At 47.7% G+C, this 6,000-nt stretch overlaps 1 protein-coding gene across 31 annotated transcripts in view; it reads left to right on the forward strand.

Moving 5' to 3' along the window:
- Positions 1-6,000, forward strand: part of LOC116840670 (basement membrane-specific heparan sulfate proteoglycan core protein-like) — a 240,321-nt gene that overhangs the window by 107,051 nt on the left and 127,270 nt on the right. The window contains exon 1 of one of the 31 annotated variants that reach the window (XM_032807688.1): positions 4,550-4,920. The exons of 29 other annotated variants lie outside the window; for them this stretch is intronic. The gene's annotated coding sequence lies outside the window, so the exon portion shown is untranslated. Of the gene's footprint in view, positions 1-4,549; positions 4,921-5,244; positions 5,386-6,000 lie in introns of those variants that run through there. One more of the 31 variants, XM_032807689.1, reaches the window with a different exon arrangement.

A 6,000-nucleotide genomic window follows, 5' to 3' on the forward strand; every position in this document is an offset into this window, starting at 1 on the left:
ACCCGTAGATACACTTTATCGGATGTAACGGATGAAATGGAAACTCTGTCGTGTACACGTGCGACGGATTCGTAAGTCGTTCTCTCTAGCTGTATTTTTTTAAGGCGAATCCGTTTCGGTGGCGAGAGGCGGAGCTTTCGTTTTGTATAGATTTCACTTAACTGGGTTAGAAAACTGTGGTCACGAGGGGCAGAACAATTGATCAGAAAGATGAGTGTAGAAAGAGCAGAGGAGATATTTCTACCTCTGTGTCTCTAAAATAACGTAGACGTCACCTATTTTCACCCTTTCCCCGTCACGCTCAGTGACCTAGTCCAATTCTCAAATTGGCACATGTGATCTTTGCAATTCGAATCGAGTAATGAGACCTTTTATTTACATATCGAGAGAGATAGAGAAAGAGAGAGATGGCGAGAGTGAGGGAGAGAGAGAAGTGGGGGAGGCACTCGAAAATGAACCGTGTTCTTCTCACAGTTACGACGACACGTTACACGCGATTTCGTACGTCTTGCGTTCTCGTATCGATTTCCGTTAATCCGCGCTATGAATAAAAGATATGCGCCTAGCCGCACGCGAGCTCGCTTAATCGCGATTTAAGTGCGTTAAGGACGACATCCTTTTTCCCTTTTCCAAATTCTCGGAGCGCGGATCGCGGCAGAACACGCGGCACAAAGCCGACTACTCTTGGACGGCATTATCCCGATGCAACGGCGCTCGCGCGTGTACGTGTCGCGCAAACACGGACGCGCAAACACAGGCGCGGTTATTTCGCGGCGTTCGCGTGCACGCGCCGTTGCCGGTGCAATTCAGACCCCCTTTTTTGTAATTTACGACAATACGTACGCGGTCGGGAGAATTACGACGCGAGCGGCGGGCGGCGTCTGCGCTCTGGATTTGTTTAATCGTCCCTGAGTAGAACGAAAATTCTGCCCCGACCCTCGACCTGCACACAGAGAGAAAGAAAGAGAGAGAGAGAGAGAGAGCCCGCCCGCGCCAGAAAGTAATTTTCGTCCGTGGGTGCGGATGCAGGACGCACAGGCGGTGGTTCGGCGCGCATCGCACCGAACACAGGTCGAACTCTTGCGCCGAATTACGATATGACGAGTAGTGTTCCGGATAGAAACTAATTGGAACGAACCTTAAGTATATGATGGCCTGACCTTAGCCAGAGTTATCCCAAAATAGGCATGTCTTCATCAGGGGGCTCAGATATCACTAAGATAGGCAGATTTTCAATGCAATTCCATGAATAGTACAATCAGTGTATTCTTCATTAAAATGCTATATTTATAAGTGAAATTACTTACTAGTGACAGACACTAGTTATAAGTATAATATTGCAATCGGTAGAATATCATTGAAAAATAAGTTAATAATGACGACTGTCATCGTTATTGACGCAGTTTGTAAACACAGACAGTGTCATCATACGCAGGACGCATGAAAGCCATTAATTCTATCGCTATAAACGCAGAAAGTAGAATTCAAAGCAACGTAGAACAAACTGGTATACAAATCTTGCAGTGAGATATTATTTTCATCGGTTCAGCTCGGTGAGATATAAAACGGAGCAGTAAAATGAAATTTTCCGCTGAAGATCAATATATACTGATCAATTATTGATGAAACTTTTTCCACTGATTCAATCAAGAATATTTCTATTGATTAAGACTCTATTTTAAAATAAAGTATCAAAAAGTATGTGAATAGGAATACGAAAGGAAACATAAATGATACGTGATATTACGTACCATAAATGAGCTATAGTATATTACTTATTTGCAACATGATTCGCGGCTCATGTCGTAAGACAAATTGAAGAATAATCCGGGGGTTGACACATTCATGAAGCCTACTGTACTGGAATAAAGTCTACCAGAAATATGGATCAGCATACGTAAACCCGTTGATATAATTTCGAGCTGAAACGAGACTTCTAATATCCACTAATAGAACGCGTATAAGACACTTACGTCATTAGAACTGCGAAATCAATCTAAGTCATTGCCTATTCGCGTCTCACATAGAAATGTGTTCTCACGTTTCTTCCTCGATCCACTTATAAGTCAATTATCTTCGTAACTCTGTAATATTGCATTTACTTCACGAATTATCTCCTGTCTCTCATTCTGTACTTCTGCACAGTTTCTATCACTAATTAATGGACCTTAAAAGCAATAGATCTTAGGATAGATTTTAGGATATTGAAAGTAGGGTAGCGAAAGAAAAAGAGCAATGAATTGAGCGCAATTATTTTTGATACCGTTTTTCATAAGGTTCATACATTGATCTAAATGAGTTTGTTGGATTAAAGGACAAAGTTGCGCGTCCGGCTGATGGCGAAAAGGGACGACGAGTTGTTTCGAAAAACTGTTCCGACTAAAATGGGTCGCGTCAATTTTTGTACCCGCATCCTCCCTGGACCTCACTCTTACAATTTTTAAGCTAAATGACGCGGTTCGCAGTCCCGGCTACGGAAAATAGAGTGAATAAATCGGGTCGGTCAATCGTTTATCTCGCGCCGAAAAACCCGACGAGCTGGGAAATCGAGAAGCGCTCCTCGAACCGCCGCTTCTCGCCCTTCCGCAGCCTGTCTCACCCTCGAGACTCTAACTGTTATGCTAACGCGAGTATGATAATCCGGAGATCGTCATCCGTCGGGGATCACGGAGGGGGGACCGTTCGTTACATCTAGCCAAAGCCAAAGAACGGAAACATAGGGCACGCTCTCTCTGTTTCGCGCCAGCCAGACCATCCAGCGCGCCACCACGGCGGGCCAGAGTTGAAAAAGTCCATTAGTATGAAAATGCGATATAAGATGGGTTTGAATAAACATGCGCCGTCCCTTTCTTTCGCGACGTGTCTACATCGTACGCCGCGAGGACGACGTGTATTTCACCTTCGCCCCCCGTCATCCTCCTCGTGGTCTTTCTCTTCGTCCTTCCTTTCCTTCCTTTTTCGTCGTCGTCGTCGTCGTCGTCGTCGTCGTCGTCGTCGTCATCGTCTATCGCGGCACGCCCGTCCAAGCGCACAGACCGTGATTCTAAAGTTATTTTATTTAAAGTTTTATAATCCGCCCCGCCAAAGCGCGGCCACTGCGAACGTGTCGGTCGGACTGCCACACCGCGCGCCACACTTCGCCGACGTCCGTGACGCGTTCCCCGTGCCGCGCACATCTACGAGGGCCGACCGAGAAATTCGATCGTTAACACGTTCAACAGCGAGATGGGCACCGACGACGTGATCGATACTGCCGCGTTTAAAAAATTTACGTACGAACGTGGCAACGAGACGGGAGGGAGCGCGAAAAGTAGCAGGATTTTCCCTTCGATTCGCAACGACGCGCATCCACTGTCTCTCTCGTCCGAGCGCGCGCGCAAAAACGCGCTTTCCGCGCGAACGCGGTATTATTGGAAGCGAATGCACTTTTTCGCAGCGATCGCCTTTGAGTTTTGTTACAACTGACTCGGCAGTCTATCGATCTTAGCCGGAGTGTTTATGCCCCCCGGGCCGCGCTGAAGCATGCCCTTCCTTTCGAATCATTCCGGCGCGGCGCGAAGCCACGCATCGATTCCGCTCCGAAATCGGAAATAGAAGAGTACGGGAAGGCCTCTCGCGCTTGGACGCCCCGCGTATAAGAACGAATTCACACCTTGGCGGAAAAGCAGAAAAGCAGAAGCCAATCAGAACTCGCGCTAGCGATTACACGCGTCTACCGATTACACGCTATATGAGCAGATAATATATATATGTGTGTGTGTGTATATATATATAAAATATAACATATAAATGTAACGAATAAAGAGTGCCATTTTGTACGACCTAAAAGGTCACTTAAACTGATTCACGCATCGATTTCGAAGGCTATTATTGCGATGTAACGATTACTTGTACCGATTCCAAAAACCGGGCTCAAATCCGAGTATCATTTTTCGAATGTAATATGCAATAGTATGAATGATGATACCACAAATGAACGCTCGTTAGAAATGCGTTGTGTAAAAACTGGAGCAAAGGAAATCAAATTTACACGTACTTCTATCTACAAAAAAGATCTCAAGATTACGTATAATTATTATACAAGAGGGAAAATCACAAAAAGTAAAATGAACGCTTAATATAAATAGAGTGTGTATAGAAACGGGAAAAGGTTGAAAAGGATTTTGTTGTCAAAACGAAAATTTGACGTACCAGAAAAAAATTTGGTTGAAACGAGATCGATCAAACGTTTAGTAATTGCAACGAAAAAATTCAATTACCGCTTTGTGTATGTGTATGTGTGTGTGCTCGCTTTCTCAATAATAAAACATGTACTTGTCGCAAGTGAAGAAACATATAATGCCGAGCACAAATCGCATGTGTGCCAAGTATTTGACTTCCGTAAACGCGAAAATAATTCTTTCGATGAAAAGAGAGAGAGGCAAAACGATAGTCGAGCAAAAAAGCCCCCTCAAAAAGTCGAAGTGCATCCGCGAGCGTTCCTCGCGGACTGCCCGCCGCCAACTCCCGACATGGAACGGACTCGAGGACGCTCTCTCGTCGAGCGGCGCCGAGCGCGCGCCGGAAACTGCCGAGAGGTCGGAGCGCGCCAAAGGGTCGGCATGAGGCCGCGGTGGCCGCCCGCGTGATTGCCATTACGCCACGGAGCCGCGGTACCTGCAAGACCTCCCACGCTTCTCTCGGCCGACAGTTACTCGCTCGGAACACGACGGGTCGGTCGATCGGTCGTTCAGTCGCTCGCTCGTTCCTGGCCCGCGCTCGTGTATCGCTTCGCTTTCGAGAGTATCGCCACCGCGGAGAGCCGCCGCGATCCCGCAGAGGACGTCCTCGCGAGGACGAGCCGCGGAGAGAGATTGCGGAAAACGCAATCCGGACGGAAGAGAAGCTGAGCGCGCTCGGAGGCGCGCTCTCGTGACGCCGGTAGTACGAATTCGAATTCGGACGGGTGGGCGCGCGTGGCTAACTTCAAGCGAAACAGTCCGCGCTCCACCTCGACCTCGACGGCGGGGATCCTCACTTCCGCGCGGCGTTCGTTCGGCGGTCGTGTGGTGCGGTTTAATTATGCGACAGAGATAAGAGTACACGAGTTCTTTTCCTGAGTCGCTTCACGGCGCTCAGGGAGAGTCTTAGGTGGACACGTACGACCCGGCGCGGAGCCGCTGTTCTCCGGCACGACGTGATCAGACGATGAGGGACGTGTGAGACGATCGCGGTGAGCGACTCGAGCCGATGAACGAGCCGTCGGCTGCTCTCTCGCGCGTGGAGCATGTTTCACGTATGATTCGCATCTGCTTCCTGCATCGCTTTCCTTCGCCTCGCTGATGCGGTGCACAGGCAGTGTCTACGAGACCGATCGGTCCAGGTGTTGATATATACACGGCTCAAGTAAGCCTCAGACTCGCCCTCTTCTTCGATTTGTGTGTTTTCCCATTCGGCTCGAATCATATTCTTTATTTTGCTTGGCTGGCTGCTCGGTCTCTGTTACGCGGGCTCCTTATCGGTTCTATTCGTATAAACGGCCTCGCGTTACAATATTCGTCCGGCTTAACGTACGTGCCGGGGTATCCGTTTCCATTCTGGGTACCGTTAAATTTCTTCCACTTACATCGGCGCCAGTGCCTCTCCCGCGTACTCGGAACGATAACGGAGTGAAAATTACAAATCTCGAGCGGGCTTCGCTCATTGAAACATTGGGACATTGGAGAAAACTTGGAGGAGAGGCGCGTGTGGAACAGATCCCCTTCCGTAATTCAACTTTGTTCTTTTTAAACGAACAGACTCGCCGTTGGGAAAAAAACGAAATTAGCAAGCTGTGACTTCATAACCTCGCGGAATTCTTTCATTTATCTTTGTATTCTTTGCAACGGTTGTAGTTTCTTTTATAACTGACAAGACGGTTTATATAACTTTAACGTAACCTTTATTACTCATAATCCCTTCCTCCTTCTCTTTTTCTGTCTCTCTCTCTCTCTCTCTCTCTCTCTCTCTCTCTCTCTCTCT

The sequence above is a fragment of the Odontomachus brunneus genome, unplaced genomic scaffold (genome assembly GCF_010583005.1).
Source record: "Odontomachus brunneus isolate Ranch 3 - 2012 unplaced genomic scaffold, Obru_v1 Obru_scaffold_011, whole genome shotgun sequence".
Lineage (NCBI taxonomy): Eukaryota > Metazoa > Arthropoda > Insecta > Hymenoptera > Formicidae > Odontomachus > Odontomachus brunneus.